Source organism: Pezoporus wallicus, unplaced genomic scaffold (genome assembly GCF_028554395.1).
Source record: "Pezoporus wallicus isolate ANWC-B61680 ecotype Strahan unplaced genomic scaffold, APGP_CSIRO_Pwel_v1 contig_6899, whole genome shotgun sequence".
In the NCBI taxonomy this organism is placed as follows: domain Eukaryota; kingdom Metazoa; phylum Chordata; class Aves; order Psittaciformes; family Psittacidae; genus Pezoporus; species Pezoporus wallicus.
In genome coordinates, this window is record NW_026638613.1 from 1,251,236 (window position 1) to 1,273,762 (window position 22,527).

Sequence of the window (22,527 nt, forward strand, 5' to 3'; positions counted from 1 at the left end):
AGATGGAACCTGACATCATCGACCAAATGGACTTGGCAGCATTATAGGGATTGGTCCATGCACTAAGAAAATGATCTCTTTCTCTTGGTTTGTGTGTATATGGATGTATATATGTGGGATCTGAGCATGACGTGAATGGTATGGAATAAGGGGTGGATACTGTCCTGGGTTTAGCAGTAGCAGTCAATTTTTCTCCTTCTTGGTAGCTGGTGCAGTGCTGTGTTTTGACTTCCAGCCTGGGAACAGTGCTGATAATAACAATGTTTTCAGTTGTTGCTAAGTAATGTTTACCCTGACCAAGGACTTTGTGAGGTTCATGCTCTAGCAGGGAGGAGGGGAAGCCGTGAGGAAGCAGAGACGGGGCGCCTGACCCGAGCTAGCCAAAGAGGTATTCCATACCACAGCACGTCATGCCTGGGGTGGAGGGTAACTGCGGGTTACCCGGAAGGACAGGGGCTTCTGGGTTGGACTCATTTCTCGGTGGGTGGTATTCTAGTCTCTTCCTTTGTTATTTTCTCTTATCATCATTGTCATTGGTGGTAGCAGTGGTGATTTGTGTTGTACATTGGCTGCTGGACTGTTCTTGTTTCAACCTGTGGGAGTTGCACTCTTTCAATCCTCCTCCCCATCCCTCCTGGAGCTGGGAAGGGGAGAGCCCCAAGGGGGGGGCTCAATTGCTTCCAGCCCAGCACCACTCATTGGGAGTGAATGAACAAGCTGTCTGGCTAGGGTTTGAACCATGACAGCTACAAAGATGATGGGGACTCCATTTTTACAAGGGGTTACATGGAGAAGATGAGAGGGGTAATGGGTACAAGTTACTGCTTGGGAGATTCCAGTTGAACACCTGAAGAAAATTTTTCACCATGAGAACAATCAGCCATTGGCATAGTCTCCCCAGGGAAGTGGTGGACTTCCCAATGTTGGACACTTAAGATTCAGCTAGGCAGGAAGCTGGGACATCTTGTCTAGAAGGTGCTTTTGCTAAAAAGGGTTGGACCAGATGACCCTTGAGGTCCCTTCCAATGTGGTATTCTAGAACTCTATGAAGTACTTTGCCACACTATTCCTAGACAATAAAACAGTTCCTTTACCCCCAAGGCAGTTCTTTTCACACTAGTTTTCAAGGAAAAACATATACATTTGTTGAAATGTTTTTCCTGGCAAAAGCACTAGAAACTTTCACTTCATCTGCAGTAAGGAATCTACATGTTACAGAGATGAAGCCTGACAGAACAATTGCTTGGTACTACTCTTCCACACACAAATATACCTACATTACACACAAATGTACGCATATCTACAAAAAACAGGCCAAGAATTTTCCTTAAGGAAAAAAGCACAAAGGAAGAAAACGTGTCACCTTCATTCAAGGAAGAAAATGTGTCAGCTGAGAGCCATTTACCATGGCTGAAATTCATTCATCCCAACCAATCCCTCAAAAGACAGTCACACACTCACATTGATCTTGCACAGAGTTAATTTTGCTTCCCAGCTCCCATCAGATTGCTCCAACAAAATCAGCTCCTTCCTTACTAAAGAACTGAAAGGTGCACTGGGCTTCAGAATGCAAGCTTGAACATTCATGACCAAGAAACATACTCTACTGACGATGAGGAAGTAAAACCTAACGGTGTACTAAGTTTTGGCATCACAAAATTGGTATTCTGAATTTGCAGAATCAAGGCATGGAGGCAGGAGGAGAAAAAAACTAATCAGGAATAAAAATTAGAATGAATATAAGCAATAGGTGCATTCAGTAAAGGCAGATGCTTTCTAATTCACTGTTGGAAGTGCTTAACAAGTGAGCAGCTAACCGATTTAATGGGTGCTCAAAAGATCTATAAAAGCCAGCACAGACAGCACTACATTTCATTAACTCACACTTCAAAAAAGCCCTGTCACTATAGGATCAGCAAATTATCAGAAAATCAGCCATACAGTAAGAACAAAGAGGGATAACAATAAAAATAAATGCAAGTATTTCAAAAGTGTTTCAATGTAATGCTAATTTTGGAAAAGACCTAGGCTTCAATTTTACTCACTGATAAGTGAACCCCTCCCTACCAATTTAGGCAATCAGTTAACAATGTTATATCATACTTCCTAAGCAGATATCATTTAACTCAATCTCACAGACCAGGAAAAAAAGATTACAACACCATAATTACATAGAAATGCATACCATCAAATAGGCAAAGATAATCACATAACACAATAGAAAATTAAGAAGGTTAAACCAGTAGCAATCAAAGCCAAAGTAACAAAATAAGCACAAAGTTACAAATTACAAGATGTTAATTCAACTTCTAAACATAAACACAAACTGATTTTTGTCTTCTATAAACACAAAAGACCAATTAAGACATGCTTTGTCAGTAAATAACCTGCATCAAGAATCAATGCACATTCATAAACCTTCTGATCCACCCATATTTCCCTTTTCCCCAACAGCTTCAAAATAAGGATTTTGAGGCATCTACTCAGAACCACTTAGTAAGCTTGTACTGCAAGATTTCAGGAACTATATACGTTGGAATAAGTGAAGTGCAACATACTGACTGTATCATAAAAATGGCAAGACTGACATTCACAGTTGTAGCAATTCATCTAGATAGCACTATAGTATATCTTCACTTTGACATGTTAAGATATATTGTGTGTGTATATATATATATATATATTGTTCAGACCTTGTTCTAAACAATAAAGAGTTGAAAATTCTAAAAACTTGCTGCATGCTGGTGAAATAGTTCCACAATTTCGTTTATACAGTGAAAGGAGAACATTCAACCTTAAGCTCCTTGATTCCATGCTGAAATATATATAAGGGTTTGCTGGTTGCTTTGGAGTCAGAAATGAGTAAGCCTCTTTTGACCAAGAAAGAATGTCAAATTGCAGCAGCAGTGCCATTTACATGGCTGCATTATCCCATCCTAAGGATCCTGTCACTAACTCTGCTCAGCCTGACATACACAAAAGGGCAGTGAGCCCAGAGCGAGTTCTTCTCATCACTTGACTGACAGCTGGTGAAGACTGCAAGGCAGTCTGTTGGAAAACTGCACTGGGGATAAAAAAGGTAAGCAGAACACATCACTGAAATGACTACTCTGTCCCACACCTCATCCCAAATTTCACAAATTCATAATTACTAGAGCTTCGGGAGACAAGAGAAAGAAGAAAATAGAATGGGTTACCTGGAAAATGAGAAAGCAGTAACTAAAGCAGAAAATTTCTTCCACTTTTCAATATCCTAACTATTTCCGAGCTTTAATCAGCCATCTCCTCCCCTAAAATCTGCCATGCAAAGAAAGGCATACCCCAGAAAGGCATTTTTAACTCCGGCTCCTAGTGGACCAAACTGATACATTTTAGCCCATTTCTTTTTAATAAATGCAGTGATTTTAATCACATTTTTTCAGAGAACAGAAGATTAAATAAAAGAAGTAAATGAAACATTAAGGTATCACTGGGAATTGAAAATGTAATTTTATGTTATTACCAGTGGTATATTATGAATAAAGAATACGCTATATGTAATTAATATGCAGCACAATATGAACAGCATTTTGAGAAAAATTAATTTCGTATGTAGGACAGAAAGGTCATGAATTCTTAAACCCAATTCAATTTGCTTTATTCTGTTTAATTTTCCCACTGGCATCTGTTTAAATATTTCCAGGTATGGAAAAAGTCACTACTAGATTCTGACACATTTTAAGGCAACAAGGGTTTATAACAGTCAACCCAGTGTATTTCCTATACAAATCAAGACACTGCTCCTGTAACTCTGTTTTCATTTGAGCAGCTGCTGCCTACATACAGCTACATGGAAAGCAGAAGGACAAAGACCAGCAGTTCATAAGAATAAGTCAAACAGTAAAATTATATCACTAATTTCAAAAGTTGAAATATTCTTAAAACTTAAAACACCCATATTATCTAAGATTAGAATTTATTATTCAGAGTCACTAACAAATGTACATTTTCATAAACCACTAACTGTTCTGTTCAAAGATATTTTGAAGTAGAGGATAGGAGGCAATGTCTTATCAGACTAGCAGTATATTTCACCTTTAAGTATCACCAAGGGGAACAGCAAAAGTAGCCAGAAAAAATAAGACAAATATGGTGCATCCTAAAAAAAAGCCCATTGATGCAAAAGCATTTGCATTTACACTTACTTGAAATTCTGTTTTCATGATCAATATACCAGAGAAACTGCCACTTTGCCTGACTTCAGCGTTTTTTGTGTAACGCTGATATGTGACCAGCAGTCCAGGAAAGTGACTCTCCCCTGCTACTCTGCTCTTGTGAGACCCCACCTACAGTACTGCATCCAGCTCTGAGGCCAAGAGGGCTGTGGAACACAAGAGGGATGTGGAACTGTCAGAGCAAGTCCAGAGGAGCACCAAGACAATGCTCAGAGGGCTGAAGCACCTGTCCTATAGAGACAGGCTGAGGGAGTTGGGCTTGCTCAGCCTGCAGAAGAGAACGCCGCGTGGAAATCTTAGAGCAGCCTTCCAGTATCTGAAGGGGGCCTGCAAGAAGTCTAAAGAAGGACTATTTACAAGGGCATGTAGTGACAGGATACTGGGGAATGGCTTTAAGCTGAAAGAGGATAGAAATAGGAAGAAATTCCTTACTGTAAGGGTGGTTACACACTGGTACAGGTTTCCCAGAGAGTTTCTGAGGTGTTCAAGGCCAGGCTGGATGGAGCTTTGGGAAACTGGTCTCGTGGAAGGTGCTCTGTCCCATGGCAAGGAAGGTTGGTACTAGATTGTCCTTAAGGTCCCTTCCAACCCAAACCATTCTGTGATTCTATGAATATCACTAAGGATTTAATCATGCTCCTTCTGAACACTAAAAGTTTTCCTTAGCTCACTAAAGTACATCCAAAAAATTACCACTTAAGTTTTGAATTCATAGATATATCTGAAAGTCTTCAGAAAACAAATAGCTATCATAAAGGTATCTTTTATTGCCACTTGACTCCACTCAGGTGCAACAGTACTTAAACTAAGTGCAGGTGCATATACTGCCACGTTCAAACATCGTGGTATGCACTTGGGAGCCCATTTCAGATTCCTTAACCTTCTCTTTCCTAGTCATACCCTTTTCCTCTTGTCCAGGCAACCAGGTTCTTTAAGCAGACTGGAACTCAAAAACTGTATGCATGGAGTCCTGCTTTGTATACTAAACACATATGGAAGGAAAAGGACAGACATTAGTTTTTCAAATCTCATTGCCATAATTGCAACAATCAACTCTATGTGTTAGAAAAGGGGGAGGGGCAGGGGGATGTGGAGGGTGTTTTCAAAAAGATAAATCCATGTAACTTTCATGTTTACATGAAAACAGAATTTTTTTCATAGGTTGCCTAAAGCTACCCATTTTATCCATCCAGTCTAATTGCACAGATTCACATGTAATCTATGGACATCTCATTTCTAATACATCACATTTCATGCTGCTTCATATGTACTCAACTGAATGTTAGGCTTTGACAGCATTTATCGAGGGCAACTGGAATCAGCTAGACTGACTCTTTACACTGAACAGGCTGAAGAATTTAACTCAGTAGTGTCTGCAGTGAGCCTACATGCATCTAGCCGAGATAGATCTCATCTTCCAGAGTGATATACAACCTTCATTTAAATATTTAAAACCAATAGCAATACCATAATTTGGTTAATTTAGTGTTTTCGCTTTCTCTCTCTGTAACTGTGGCCCTCAGATTCACAAAACTAGTGGACTAATTTCTTCCATACACTGTGGACATAGGTCAAATTTGCAACTCGATACCCAAGGTTCACATTTGATAAATGCTCTCAATTTCAGAGGACAATTATAACTTCCTGTTAGCTTTAAGACTCAATATTAGACCCAAATTTTCCTTCTGTGCAAAAAGAAAGAGATGCTTACAGCTATCAAACAAGTTCTATAAAGACAGCTAATTTATCCATGAATAAATAATATACAGCAAAACCAGTAAATGTTGAATACTAACTACCAAAGATAAACTGGGAGATTCCCTACACACAAGTATTATTTGCAGCTCTGAGATCAATAATTCTGTGTTTAAGTTTGTCAGGTTATAACATTACACCTCATGAATCAAACTTCTTAACACAGATACCAAAGAACATGCAGTTTCAAGAGTCTCATGAAGGGGGGTTTGTGAAGTACTTTTTCAGGGGCCAGCTCTATTATACATTTAAATACACTATTTTTTTCTAAAAAAAAAACCATCACTGATACATTTGCAAAATTCCAAGCGCAGGAATTTGATGTTAAAGTTACAAAATCAGTTGCATGTTCTGACATATAACTACAGACGCCATATTTATGCTATGCAATTGCACAGCTGAGAAAAAAATATTACGCTTAAAAATTTATCTGGGACCAAGGTGACACTAACCTCATATAGCGAGAATTACTTACATGGTTCTGTTCATTAACTTCCAAATACAGTAGTTTTGAGCAATTATCTGTTTCACAGTTCACATGAAGAGGACCACCTCACCATCTCTCTCATTTTGGATGTTTACTGAGCCATGAACTAAGTGTCCTCAGTCTGCCACATATCTCCATATGTTCTAGTTTCACTCATCACAGTAAGAGATGATCTAACCAAGCATGAGAGCAAGAAACTAAGATAATACTTAAACTATATTACTAAATGTATTTCCTGGATCAGAAACAACTAAGTTAACATTCAAAGGAAACCTTTAACAAGTAGACAAAAGAATTTACCTGAACACATTTCCTTTATTTTGCTGCTGTAAGCCTCTTTTTCATTATGTTATAGGCATTAACATATCTATGTACAATATCTCTGCTTCACATGTTGATTATTCCAATGCATTCTTGGTTAAAACATATTACTCCTATTCAGAAAAGATAAATAGTTCTGCTTTTTTAAAACTAAGGGTGACTGCATGCTAAAGAGATTTTCTTGAGGAAATTAGATGGTTCTGAACATTCTGAATGCAAATTTTAAGTCGCAAAGCTTTTATTTTTCAAAGCATTTAGCTATAACTTGCCTTTACCTTATTCCTTACTTATTACTGCAATTACTTTAGATTATCAAGTTTAGGAGAAAAAAAAAAAAAGCAGTACCATAAAACTGCAAGCAAAAGGCAGTAAAATATTTTCAGTGATTAAGCTTTGTGTTTGAAATTCATATTCACATTTCATTCAACAACTTAAGAGCAAACAGGAAATCTGCAGATTAACAATACTTTTCCAGGTGAAGCACATTTTAACAAATAGGTGTCTTGTAAGATATTTACTTACTGCTTGCCTTTTTAATTTTTCACTCCTGCAGAGAGCTATAAAGAAACACAGTGCATTTAACTGACCAAAGATATCTGCTTACTCAGCCTAAATACAGTTTAAAATTTTTCCTTAAACCAACTCTTACGACTCAAGGATTCTCAGATAAAAACTAGTGAATATATTATTATTTGATAATAAATCCATATATGGAAACTATTTAACTACTGAAAATAATATTAATTGGTGTCACATTCACAGTCGAGGTGTGCTACCAGAATTTACACAAGCACAAATTATTTGGAGCAGAGGATAAGCAGTGATTTTGAAATGCTGATACACCAGGGATATGAGACAGCAGAGGGAAAAAAAACCAAACAATATGCTGATTGTGAAAAAGAGAGAAATCTTTCAGACCAAAGCATACAGAATAACACTTTCAGTAAAAACAGAAATAAGCAGTTAGCAGAATAAAGTGTGTGAATCTAAGGTGCCTTAAAGAAAACCTTATTTTTCAGTCGTGCAGTGCACTGAACATCAAGCCAGCTTTCTACAACACAGTACCTACAGACTCACATGGTTTACTACAGGCCAACTAAGTGCATCTCTCATAGAATCATAGAATAGTTAGGGTTGGAGAGGACCTTAAGATCGTCTAGTTCCAACCCCCCTGCCATGGGCAGGGACACCTCACACTAAAGCATATCACCCAAGGCCTCGTCCAACCTGGCCTAGAACACCACCAGGGATGGAGCATTCACAACCTCCCTGGGCAAACCCAGTCCAGTGCCTCACCACCCTAACAGGAAAGAATTTCTTCCTTAAATCCAATCTAAACTTCCTCTGTTTAAGTTAACCCGTTACCCCTTGTCCTATCACTACAATCTCTAATGAAGAGTCCCTCTCCAGCATCCCTATAGGCCCCCTTCAGATACTGGAAGGCTGCTATGAGGTCTCCACGCAGCCTTCTCTTCTCCAGGCTGAACAGTCCCAACTTTACCAGCCTATCTTCATACGGGAGGTGCTCCAGTCCCCTGATCATCCTCGTGGCCCTCCTCTGGACTTGTTCCAACAGCTCCATGTCCTTATGTTGAGGACACCAGAACTGCACACAATACTCCAGGTGAGGTCTCACAAGAGCAGAGTAGAGGGGCAGGATCACCTCCTTCAACCTGCTGGTCACTCTCCTTTTGATGCAGCCCAGGATACGGTTGGCTTTCCGAGCTGCAAGTGCACACTGAAGCCGGCTCATGTTCATTTTCTCATCGACCAACACTCCCAAGTCCTTCTCCGCAGGGCTGCTCTGAATCTCTTCTCTGCCCAACCTGTAGCTTTGCCTGGGATTGCTCTGACCCTGGGGTAGGACCTTGCACTTGGCATGGTTAAACTTCATGAGGTTGGCATTGGCCCACCTCACAAGCATGTCACGGCCCTCTGGATGGCATTCCTTCCCTCCAGCGTATCAACCGAACCACACAGCTTGGTGTCATCGGCAAACTTGCTGAGGGCGCACTCAATCCCACTGTCCACGTCAGCAATGAAGATGTTAAACAAGACAGGTCCCAACACCGATCCCTGAGGGACACCACTCATTACTGGTCTCCAGCCAGACATTGAGCCATTGACCACAACTCTTTGTGTGCAGCCATCCAGCCAGTTCTTTATCCACCAAGTGGTCCATCCATCAAATTGATGTCTCTTCAGTTTAGAGACAAGGATGTCGTGTGGGACAGTGTCAAATGCTTTGCACAAGTCCAGGTAGATGACATCAACTGCTCTACCCCTGTCCATTAGTTCTGTAGCCCCATCATAGAAGGCCACCAAATTGGTCAGGCAGAATTTCCCCTTAGTGAAGCCATGCTGGCTGTCACCAAGCACCTTGTTGTTTTTCATGTGCCTCAGCATGCCTTCCAGGGGAATCTGCTCCAAGATTTTGCCAGGCACAGAGGTGAGACTGACTGCTCTGTAATTCCCCGGGTTATCCATTTTCCCCTTCTTGAAAATGGGGGTTATATTTCCCTTTTTCCAGTTGTCGGGAACATCACCTGACAAATGTGATGGCCAGCGGCTCAGCAACTTCATTCGCCAGCTCCTTCAGGACCCATGGATGGATTTAATCAGGTCCCATGGACTTGTGCACATTCAGATTTTTAAGATGGTCTCAAACCAGATCCTCTCCTACAGTGGGTGCAAGGTCTTCATTCTCACAGTCCCTGCATCCGCCTTCCAAGACTTGGTCAGAGCCTTTGCCAGTGAAGACTGAGGCAAAGAAGTCATTCAGAACCTCAGCCTTCTCCAAATCTTGTGTAGCCAGTTCTCCCGAGACCTTCCTGAGGGGGCCTACGTCCTCCCTAGTCTGTTTTTTATTTGCGATGTACCTGTAGAATCCCTTCCTGTTATCCTTAATATCCCTAGCCAAGTTTAATTCTAACTGGGCCTTAGCTTTCCCAGTATGATCCCTAGCTTCCCAGACAACACCCCTGTACTCTTCCAAGGCTGCCTGTCCTTGCTTCCACCTCTCATAAGCCTCTTTTTCCATCTGAATTTTCCTCAGGAGCTCCTTATCCATCCAAGGAGGTCTCCTGGCCCTCCTGCTGCCCTTCCTTCTAGTTGGGATGCAACACTCCTGAGCTTGTAAAATCAATAAGCATTTTGTCACTGGACTGGGTGGTCATGGAAAGCAATACCAAATAATACAACAGTTTTATTCAGATAAATTGTGCAATTCTTGTTAAACTAGAAGTTAAATTATAAGTTAGTTAACATTCACAGCAGTAATAACACCACAAGTAGCTTTTGCTATCTGGAGTTTGGAGACAGATGCAAACCAACATTTTAATTTGAAATATTTAAGATAAAGGAGATACTATAAAGTAACAGTTTGAACTTCAAAGTCACAAAAGCTTCAATTCAAATTTCACTTTTCTGCTAATATTTTCCATGCACCATCTATTGTGATGCGTCCTTTCAAGCTTCACTCAAACTGTAAAACAAATAACAAAAAAACAAACCAAACCAAATTTAGAAATCAACTGCAAATGAACTCAATTCTAATGCAAATTACCACAAATTATAATATCCATTTATTCCCCTAAGATTAACGAAATGCAACATCAAAAGTGACATGTATCAGAAACTTCTGCCTGTGTCATCACGTGGAGGTCTGTGTAAAAGGGAAGTTGAGTGAAGAATAAAACTAAATTTTTTCCCATTTTCTACTGTGCCACAGCACAGACAGGTCTAAAGCATTTTGTCATGGAAAGAACCAACAACAGGAAGAAAGAGGCAACCAAGGATACAAGGGTGGTTTTCCACAAAATACAAATTCAGAAACTCACACATAGACAGGAAAAGTTATCATTTTAAAATGTTAAGCCTGCTTTAGATAGCAGTATCAAAACACTACAGGCATTACAACGATAATGCACATGCAGCTATATCATCTATTTATTTTTGCTGTACTGTCCTCTCTGAAACTGGGGCAAGGGTTGGTCCTGGTTTCTCTCCCACCCATGTGCAGACTTAAGGCTGGAGAAAAGATCTTGCAGTTTAACTACCATGACTGAGCAGAAGCAATACTAAAATTAATATACCTATTTCTTTACAAAGAGAACCTGCTTAGGGACCTGATCTTTTTGTTATACTGATCCAAGTTAGAAATAAACTCATTAGAGGTAAACACCTACTCTGTAAATAAGAGAAGATTTAAAGTAGTATCATAGTAATTCCCTGCTGTTGCAGGATGAGGCAGATCATTTCATATAAATTTACACTGATTTGTTTGAATGCAAACCACTAATGCAATATAGCAGCAACAAAAGGAGCTGTTCCGAAATAAGATCTATTAAACTAAACATATATAGGATTTTGCTGATACTAATTTTTTTAAGACACCAGTTTTTTTACATTAGCAAATAAGATAGTTTAAGACCAGAACCTAAGGATTACACACTTATGGCAAATAAAGTTAGTCTTTTAGAATTCAGGATATAAGTTCTGTTCATAGACAATTCCATCTATTATAATTAATGGATCATAGAAGAGTAGTTACTAAACACATTAATGACATTTTTATACAGTCATGAAAATTATATTGTCACAGGAGTCTTACATACAAAACCAATGGACTATAAAGCTTCATTGTTTCAGTACGTAATACTGGAATTAGATCATTTCTTTCCTAAATAGATTATTCCAGACTGACCTTCACAGAAACAGAAAAGGGATTTCTACCCATAGGTACATGAAAAATACACCTGTGTATACCTATATACACACATTAGTAAAGCCATCCATATTTCTAGGAGCTGTTAATTGTTTCATCTTCATTCAGCCACCATTCTTCCTTACAAAAGAGGAAGACAACAATTTTTTTTTTACTAGCTTTCTTTTAGAAAAGGAATTAAAAGGTACCACACAAAATCTGACCTGCATTTCCTTTATTTCACATCAGGGTAGTTTCTACATTTGGGTGCAACATAGAAGCTGTCAATTTAGGTTCCAGCTTGGGAGTTCCTAGTTAACGATGCCTGCCTGGATTGCTGAATAGAGCACTCTTCAACAGTCTGCTCTCATTTAAAGCCAATGAGACTACTGATTCCAGTTTACTTCTTTTTGAACAGGAGACACTACAAAAGAAGAACCAACAGCCCTAAGAAAAAATATACCTGTAAAGCTAAAAGTTTTTATTAGGATAACAGAATGGTTTGGGTTGGAAAGAACTTAAAGACCATACAGTTCCAACCCCCTTGCCACAGGCAGGGACACTTTTCACTAGACCAGTTCGCTCAAAGCCCCATCCAACCTGGCCTTGAACACTTTCAGGGATGGGGAAGCCACAGCTTCTATGGGAAACCTGTTCCAGTGTCTAACCACCCTCACAGTGAATTTCTTTTGCATGTCTAATCTAAATCTATCCTCTGTCAGTTTAAAGCCAATCCCCCATGTCCTGTCACTACACACCCTTGTAAAAAAGTACCTCTCCAGATCCTTGCAGGCCCCTTCAGATACTGGAAGGCTGCTCTAAGGTCTCCACACAGCCTTCTCCTCTGCAGACTGAACCAGCCCAACTGCCTCAGCCTGTCTCTATAGGAGAGATGCTCCAGCCCTTTGAGCACTGTCGTGGCCATCTTCTGGACTTGCTCCAATAGTTCCACATCCCTCTTCTGTCAGGGGCCTCAGAGCTGGATGCAGTACTGTAGGTGAGGTCTCACAAGAGAAGAGTAGTAGGGTATAATCACCTTCCTCGACCTGCTGAACACTCTCCTTTAGATTCAACCAAAGATACAGTCAGCTTTCTGGGCCACAAGCACACACTGCCAGGTCATGTTGAGCTTCTCCCCAGCCAACACCCCCAGGTCTTTCTCCTCAGGGCTGTTCTCAACAAGTTCTCCACACAGCCTCTATTTGTGTCTGGGATTGCACCAACCCAGTGTCATGGTTTAAATCCAGCCAGGCAACTCATTCACTCACTCCCCCGCTTCTTTCCCTCTCCCTACTCCCAGAGGGACGGAGAGGAGAATCAAAAGAATGCAACTCCCACAGGTTGAGATAAGAACAGTTTAGTAACTAAGGTATAACATAAATCACTACTGCTACTACCAATGATAATAGTGATAAAGGAAATAACAAGGGAAGAGAATACAACACCTCAGCACCAGCCGACTGATAACTTGCCCCCCAGCCCGACCAAGTACCGACCGATACCTACTCCTACCTCTGAAGGGCATCCCTTCCCCCAGTGTGTGGACTGCACCACACAGATTGGTGTCATCAGCAAACTTGCTGAGGGTCTACTCAATCCCACCACATCGCTGACAAAGATTGATCTGGCCAGGAAGAAGGCAGAAACTGAGCACAGCATGCCTGCTCACTGTCTGCTCCCGAGCTCATGCTAAATGCACAAACCTTGACTGCCAGAAGAGGCAACATTTTTAAATTTAAGTTATCTGAGCCCCTTGTTGCACTCGGTCACCATTTCCTTCATGTGCTTGGCTAATAATGAGGTACCTTAATGTCTTCAATATGACTTAAGTTTTGACAAATTTAGACTGACTGGAACTTGCATGCATCACAATCTCTACACTAATACTCTTCATTCTGTGCTTTACTCAGATGTTAAATATGTTTCATTAACATTAGGATTTTTCCTCTATTTTTTTAAACAAATATTATGAAATTCTATCTTCAATTATGAGGTAATAGAGCCTGTGAAGACAGCTTTGTCACCCTTTGCCTTTTATTTCTTGAGCCAAGCCCATAACACACTATTTTAAAAAGGTATATCTGGTAATTTAATATCTAACACAGCAAAGCAACCTGGCAGCATCACGTTCTTGCATATATACATACATACAGACTGACCCAGAAGATGCTACCCAGCATGGGTCCCTGAATCACAGAGGTGTTTCAAGCAATATTGTAGGTACACCTTTTCTGACAAGCCAGAATTGTTTGTAGTAGAAGGCATTCACAAATTCTGAGAAAGGATTGTAATAAATACCACACAGATTAACAAGCAAAAATAATAGGAATCACTTGAAACACCCAAGAACTGCTGTGTCCCCTCCACTTCCTTCAAATCCTAGAAGACCAGTGTTAGGACTCCATCATGTATGCACATACGTTCATGTGGGCAAGGAATAAAAACCTCAAGACCGCAAGTGGCTTCAGTAGCTTTGCGAACCTTAACCTGCCATGAAATCAAGGCCAAGAACATAACCCTATTTGACTGCTGTTTTAGTTCAGTGGTGATTTTACATTTAGCATGTCAAAATCTAACACAGGCAGCCCAGAAAATGTTCACAAGGTCTTTTCCACAGCAGGTAAAAAATCCTGGGATTCCATTCTAAAGAGTTTACAGCATAAACTGATCTCAACATCACAACACACTGAAGATGATGCATCAAGGACAAAAGTAAGCTAAGCAACTTTAAAATGTTTTATGATGTTACCTATATTCCAGGTTAATATGAGATTTTTATACTGGTACATTACTGTGTCTGAGACCACTGGAGTTACGCTGCAGCTTCCTTACCAGACTGCACTATATTTCTTCACAGTTCCTATCTACTTTCAAACTTAAGCAAACCCCAGGGAATGCTGCCATTCCGCATTTTTGTTGATAGCTTAGCTGCTTTGCCACCATCTCTCTCAAGAGAGCTTGTTAGGTGTAATACCACTAAGAAAAGGTTTAAGTAACAGTTTGTTCCAAGTCCTGAGAAAAGTAAAAATAATTTTAATTATGTTCTCATTTCAATGCCAGGCCATCTTCTTTACTATGACAACCAACTACATTCTGTACTACAACAGATTTTGAGAAATAAATGAAAAAACATCTCAGCCTCCTTAAGCTAGGAAGGCAGTTTTATTTATTCAGCAGTAGGTATCTGAAATGCCTATCATAAAGAAACTACAACATTTGAACAGGTATTTCTTATTGCAAAGGGAGGCGAGAGTAAAATCTGAAGTACAGCTTGAAGACAAGTTGTAAGAACACCTGCATTTGTCAAGCTTCAGCTGATCTTAAGGTATAGGAAAAACATGAATTAAAAACACCAGGAAAAAGAAAGGTAGCAAGCTTTTCCCTTTTAGCTGAAGGAACTAGTATCACTGCAAAAGCTACAAAACAAGGTGCTCTCTCTTTTTATTGCAAATGTATTCTTACAAACACTGCAGAACCACCAAACTGTTCAAAACTAAAACGCCATGGACCATGTCCTCCGTCATTTTCTCAGTCTCTGATAATCACTTTAGTTCTGCCCCAACCCCTTCCTTTATTTCTACTCACATCTCAAAATGTGTCTAGTAGGTGGATTTTTCTGTGTTTATCCATCAGTTCTCTCCCTCTTAAGATGCGAGAACAGACATAGAAAAGCAAAGAAAATGGAGTGAAGAAGTTTTAGGAGACCCAAAAAGGAATAGAAGGTGTTTATTACCTTCGCCATAAAGGGAAGGACGCAAAGGAAAAAAAAAGTGAATTTAGGTTTTTCTGTACAGTACTTCATACATGGGAGCATGTGGAGAAACGTCATCTTACGTTTTAAAGGAAATATTCTGAAGTGATGCACCAATAAAACTGTATTTAAGATGAAGTAAACTGAGCTCATAAAACTGTATTTCTGAAATACAATCTATCCTTTTCTGAAAGATATTCATCATACAGCTGTCGACTAAAATACTGATAGTACTGTCTAGGATGAAAGATCCTACTTAACTGAAAAAGTCATACTTTGTAAAAGTAACTGCTAATACAAAGCTCATAGTAAATGTTACACAGTGAACTCAAAAGAAATCCATAAGGTCTGCAGTAGCAAAGTCAGTTACAACCAGTGCAGTTTTTTAAGAAGACAACAGGCATAGCTGATTTTGATAGAAACAGGTGGACTTGGGGAAGCAGAGGTGAAAACAACAGGAATACTTAACCATGAAAGAGAAGCTTCCCAAAAAGTTGGGCCTGTCTACCTTCCAGTCCCTCCATCCTGTCTTTAAACAATTAATTGAGATCTCAGGCTTTTAAGTTTCATTTTCTGCAAGCCTCATTTATTAGATATTCTCCTTCTTGAAGCTGAAACCTCCGGTAATTTAATTAGAATATTATTTATTTGCTGGGCAGGTGTTTTGCTGGGGGAGGGAAGCTGGGTGATTTGATTTTTTAATCAAAAATTGGGTCATCATTTCTTGATTATGGCTTTAGCTTTTCTGAAAATAAAACCATTGCAAAATATTTCTCTTGGTGGAGACAAGCTCTTTTCCATAATCACTGAGATGCCTTAGAGCACTGAAAGTGTTCATATTAGGACTGTGAAATGTTTTGCTTTGAGCAGTACTGCATCTATGCATATAAACTGCATCTCCAGCAGACAGATTCATAATGCTACTGAAATCCATCAGAGCTTGGTTATCAACATCAATAGGATAAGGATGGTTTATTCATACAGGTATAGCTATATTCTTCCAAATAAAATTTTAAATTTGAATACATAATAATTAAAAAAAAAAACAGAAAAATACACAGAACTGAGAATACATTACAAAAAGGAGAATCTTAGCAGCTTCAATAGTTCGATTCACTGATCAGTACTGCTAACCAATTTTAAATGTCACGCTAACCCAGCATTCATGCTTGATCCTCCTTCCATTAAAACAAATGTCAAAACTCTCCCTAGATGATTATCTCCTTTGTAGGTCTTAAGACATAGGAAATACTCACTTTTGAACTTAGATATAGTACATCTGGAAGAGCACAGTTTTAAAGAATAAAGTATACTGAGAAGACCATGGGATGCTAAATACTACACTTCTTCCCTGAACAACAGCAGGGTCAGAAGGATCTATTTAAGCTTCCATATTTTCTTTAATTTTCCAATATTCATGTGAGAAATAATGGTCATATACCTTGGCTGCTTTGAAAATTCATTCTGCACAGTACTCTAGACTAATTTATCAATTAATCAAATAGCGATTATGCTACCTTGCCTGCAACCAAAGGCTGACTATAGTGTCACACAAATGAGTCATTCGTTCTAATTCACATGTATGGAGCCACTACTGCCCTTCTTCGTGCTAAGGCATGCAACCTCCTACAAGAACACAGAAGTATCAACCTGATCAAGGTAGTCAAGGCTGAGCTTAATTTCAGTGTTTCCTTAGACTTCTGATCTTTTGTTGCACATTCCCAAAGCCTCTGCCATCGCTAACTACACCTCAAGGTCTAGTTTATTCTTAAAGGAAACGGCTTTATATCAGGACGTAACAGGCAAGGGCCTTGTTAACAACTTCCACCACTGCTGATGAAAATATTAATTAAGGAAGGATTAATGCCCAAATTAATTAAAATGCTAAGTATAAACTGAAACACAGCACAAACACACAAGTCTTCGAGGCTGGAAAGAACCTTTCAAGTGTGATACACTTCATAATGCAACCAGAAGGACACCCTATATGGGCTCAATAAAAAGACAACAAAATAATGTAATCATTGGTTTCAGAATTTCTGCTGTGAGCAGGGGAACAACTCTGTCAGCTCACAGTTTCTTTAAGGCAAAGTACACATCATTCCATGCCAACTTTTAATTTTAAAACCAATACTTTCACTTCCTGTTTGTTTCACACAAAAATCACTAGAAATATGAGCCATTTAGAAAGTTTTATAAAATAAATACGCTAGCCTAGAAAAACTAGACTTTGTGTTACAGGTCATTTTATAGTTCTATAGTATTTCCATGCTCAGTCATACACTATTGCAATCAGAAAAGATTAATTCATCCCTCTATGGAATTAATATGCAATAGAGAAGGATTATGTTATGGTCTATTATTTGATGGCACCTCTAAAGATGATCAACTTTAAACAACAAAATTTTCAGCTGATGAAAACATTCTCTACTTATGTGTCATTTTAGTATAGCACAGGTTATCACAATCTACCTCCTGCATGCAAGTCAAGTTTATACAAATGTTAAAAAACTTAATCATGTCTCTGTAACTAATTCAAGAATATTGAACTGAATTCTTCCTCAAGACAGTGGAAAATAAGGGAAAACCCCTAACTCATAGGTGTTCAACTATCATTAACTATAGCTATAATTTTCAAAGAAGCCCAAGGACTTGCTTATCAAATAGAGCCAATACTATTAACTCAATGGCAATTCATTGACTTTCTTAAGACTAATGTAAATCTATATGTAGGCATATTTACTCGGGAACAATAACAATTATCATTATTTGTTACTTACACAAACACTACCATTTCATAGGGAAAAAAATAAAATGCATTAGGTTCCGCTGATGTTTTGAGCTTTGGAAATATTCCCAAGATGCTCTTGCTAAAATAAGGACTTGAGGAAATGTAGTCAAAGACACTTCCCTCCACACTCACATATACTACGCATAGATGAACATACTACCTGCATTTGGAGTCACTGTTTTGACTAAAGACTCTTTTGGAACCCAGGGGTCAGCATATGAACTTCCTTCCCTGCCCTTGCCCTGCTGATTAAGCAGCAATTAAAGTATTTCACCATTAAGCTACTTCATGGTATTTTCCTGTACAGTTCGGGGGATTTCTGATGGTTAATCTCTCTGACCATCATTAACTCGTTACAACTAGAAGCAAACGTGGAAGAATGATAAATTAAGCAAGCAATTAGCCATTTTCTTTGCCCTGTCCAAACCCCTAAAATTAAGTGGTTCAACCTTGACTACCATGCCACAACAACAAGTAAACCACATTTTACCTCATTATTCCTTTCTGGGTATCAAATCACCTAAAACCAACTTGTTCAGCCACGGCAATGAGGAACTGTACTAATGAAATCAAATGGGCAGTGGAGCTTTGGGGGTGCATACAGCTGAGAGTGTTGAGCTCTACTTCATTTTCATCTAGGTTTTCCTTCCTTTCTTTACTCTTTATTTACAGTAACAATAATAATTACACAAATATAACAACCCTGAACTGTTTGGTTTAGTCACTGAAATTATATTATCATTTTTTACACTGCCAGAACTCATCTTCTGTCTCTGTACTAGATTCGCATCTCAGATTTTTTTCTAATACAAACAGAAGTAAAGCAAGGCTGGGCAGCTCACTGCTGATAACTCAGTATTAGGGACTGCCTTCGAAAGCTTTGGCCCAAAGTTTGTACTAACATGTAAACAAGAGAGAGAGTCCAAAGTACAAATTGTGTACTATAGTATAGAAATAACAAGTTATGATTTCTAGTTAAAAGAATAAAAATAAAAATTCAAGACTTTCAGGAAAGTTAACAGATATTTTAGATATTAATTTTAAAACTCCTAAAAAAAAAACAACTAACGCATTTAGTTTTAAGACACAGGTATACTAGAACTGTAAAAGCTGGCTGTGTGTGTAACACTGAAAACGCTCAAACAGCTAATAAATAAGCATACACTAATGCAAAGACATTTCTGCTGCAGTAGGAGTAAAGCTAATCCAGGTACATTATAACCCCAGATGAAAGAGAAATAGAAACCTGTATACAGGGCAGGTGACACCGTAAACTGTTCTTGTTTTCCCTCAAAGTCCAACTCATTCCTGGGTTTCCTGGGAGTTTCCAAAGTACAGAAATGACACCACTGTGTTTTTCTTCAGTTCTTATCTTTCTCTCAAAATCTTATTAGCAATAACGATAAAATGAAGCAACTTTTTAAAATACACTATGAAAAAAATAACGTGCACTGAAACAGACTTCATGCTGTTTGCCAGATTGTAAAATGTGTGTTGAATCATTGTTGAAGAATCCCTTCAGAAATACTGACGCAAAACATCACAAAATACTTCTATATAGTGCAAATTTATTTTTTTAACATAGTGGAAAATGGTAAACACTTGTCCTATTACTATATGAAGGTTACACTTCCTGGCCATCACATAAAATGCAAAAAAGACAAAAACTACTCAAGTGTAGCACTAGGTCTGTCACTAAAAACCTCTAACTCCTATTTAAAGGATCATGGGCATTTCCATACAAGTTAATGAAGTTTCTTTCACAGCAGATTTATTCTAACACTCCAGGTATTTTTGATTGCTATCGCAAAACTGAAGTTCAAGGAGAAATAACTAAGACTTTTTTTTTTCTTAGAAGTGATAGTAGTTGAGATATTTTTCTGTATCTCAGCTATCTCAAGTATTTCTTATAATGACATATACAGATACCCATTCTTATGCTAACACTTTAGCACTAAAAGTGGTTTACTGATATAGCCCATTAGGCCCATTTACCCAGCCAGCAAATACGTAAGAAAAACAGCTTACCTTTCTATATGTTAACAAGCAGCAATATGCTCGATAATAACCATATAGCATACATTGAAAGAGATTGAGAAATTATAAATATTGAAGAAAATAACACTATCAATTTAGAAGCATATATTCTACAGAAACAAACAAAACCACACAGCTATATATATTTTATGTGGCTACTACCGCCACATGCAACACCAGCGAAGTAATTACCATAATTCACAAATACTTCTGTGGAAGAAAGTAAGGAATAAATCTGTTATGTTAGTTGCATTCTCCAGTGTGGACCGTGTTATGCAGCTTTGATACACATTCATCAGATAATTGGTAAGAGTTTCTAGCATTTTAATCCTTTATAAGCACGGAAAAGTCAATCATATTTTACTGTTGCACAAATGTTAACAAAAAATCATAATTCGGGGAACTTACCCTGGGTCAACAGGAAGAAGCCCACAACCAAAGCTATTTCCAATGTCCAGACAACAGATCTGAAAAAGAGAATAACAAAGGGTTTGTGACAAAGCTGACATAGAGTACTCTGAAAGGAGCAAAATCAATTGTGACATTTTTCATTTATTTGTAAATGCCTCTTTGGCAGTATGCTCACTCAAAACGACAGTTGACTCTTACAGAATAGGGGAGGTGATGGTAAAATAGAGGAATCATGACAGTTGCTTTAATGAGATTCTGCATTAGGACCACTCTACCACTTTCCCTCAACAAGGAGTATGCCCTTCACTTTCAATCTTACATCCTCCAATTTGAAAAGCATTAACCCTATGAAAAACTCTACTTAGCCTCCTCTAATCAGCATCACAGCTCTTCTTTCTATCTTCTTCGCTATCTGACATTTATGGAGCCCACCACAATTTTAAATATGTATAAGTAGCATAGAGCAAATTAAACTTCGACTTGATACTATTACTTTAATCAAAGTCTAGCTGCAGTGTGTGATGAGGGGAGGAGAAGACTCTCAGCACAGACCTTAACTCATAATAGGAAAAAGCACAAGCCCACAGAGCATCCCTTCCTACTCTAGGAAGCAGACAGGTAATTTTACAAACTGTAACAACATGCAGCATGATACCAAATATTTCAGAAAGATTCCACTGGAGGAGGATCTAATGCCTGAGTGCGCTTATTCTGAAATACCTCCAACGTGGTCCATTTTATTCTCAAGTTTTCCAACAATAACACTTTGTTGTTGTTTAAATTTATTTTCTAGTAATATATCACATATCTTTCAACTGAACCAGATAACAGTACTGAATATATCATGGTAGCCTCAGGCTGCACTGAAATTAGTATTTTATCCTCTGTTAACATCATTAAAACTTTTGTTATTACAACAGTCAGATTTGTGGTGGGAGTGAGGGGAAAGGAAAACAACAACAAAAAAAAAAAAAAAAAACAAAAAAAAAGCAAGCAAGACCACCTCGAATCCTAGCTCTTTGCATGCAATCCCAACTTTTCTGAGCAACAAAGCTGATGAAGGGTCTGGAGCCCAAGCCTTAAGAAGAACGGCTGAGGGAACTGGGGTTGTTTAGCCTGGAGAAAAGGAGGCTGAGGGGAGACCTTATTCCTCGCTACAACTACCTGAAAGGAGTCTGTAGCAAGGCAGGGGGTGGTCTCTTCTCCCAAGTAAGAGGATGTCCTGGGTTCAGCAGTAGCAGTCATGTTTCTCCTTCTTGGTAGCTGGTGCAGTGCAGCGTTTTAACTTTCAGCCTGGGAACAGAGCTGATAACAATGATGTTTTGGTTTGGCCAAGGACTTTGTGAGCCTCATGCTCTGCTAGGGAGGAGGGGAAGCTGGGAGGAAGCAGAGACAGGACACCTGACCCAAACTGACCAAAGAGGTATTCCATACCACAGCACGTCATGCCCAGGAGGTAACTGGGAGTCACCCGGAAGGGCTGGGACTGTGGGGATGGAGGAGGTATCGGTCGGCGCTTGGTTGGGTTGGGGGGGGGCGAGTTATCGGTCAGCTGGTGATGAGGTGTTGTATTCTCTTCCCTTGTTATTTCCTTTATCATTATTATCATTGGTGGTAGCAGTAGTGATTTGTGTTATACCTTAGTTACTAAACTGTTCTTATCTCAACCCGTGGGAGTTGCATTCTTTTGATTCTCCTCTCCCTCCCTCCGGGAGTAGGGGGAGGGGGGGGGGGGGGGGGTAGAGTGAGTGAATGAGTTTCCTGACTGGGTTTAAACCACGACACAGGACAAGAGGAAAGGGCCTCAAGGTGTGAAGGGGAGGTTTAGATCGGGTATTAGAAAAAATGTCTTGATTTATTTCCTTCAAAAAAGCTCACAACTTTTTATAGTATGACAAACCATGGCAAAAGAAACATCTCTTACCGATGATTCACTTTTTATGGAAACATTTTAAAATTAGCCTAACAAAGCCTAGCACAACATTAAATCACATACTGAGCATTCCAATCTAAGTTAACAAAAAAAATATAGTACACTTCAAAACAAATTCTGTC

At 39.0% G+C, this 22,527-nt stretch overlaps 1 protein-coding gene across 3 annotated transcripts in view; it reads right to left on the reverse strand.

Annotated features, from left to right (window-relative positions):
• The window catches only part of NAALADL2 (N-acetylated alpha-linked acidic dipeptidase like 2), a 489,585-nt gene that overhangs the window by 439,605 nt on the left and 27,453 nt on the right, over positions 1–22,527 (reverse strand). For all 3 annotated transcript variants that reach the window (XM_057411595.1, XM_057411593.1, XM_057411591.1), the window contains exon 2: positions 20,470–20,528. The gene's annotated coding sequence lies outside the window, so the exon portion shown is untranslated. The remainder of the gene's footprint in view (positions 1–20,469; positions 20,529–22,527) is intronic.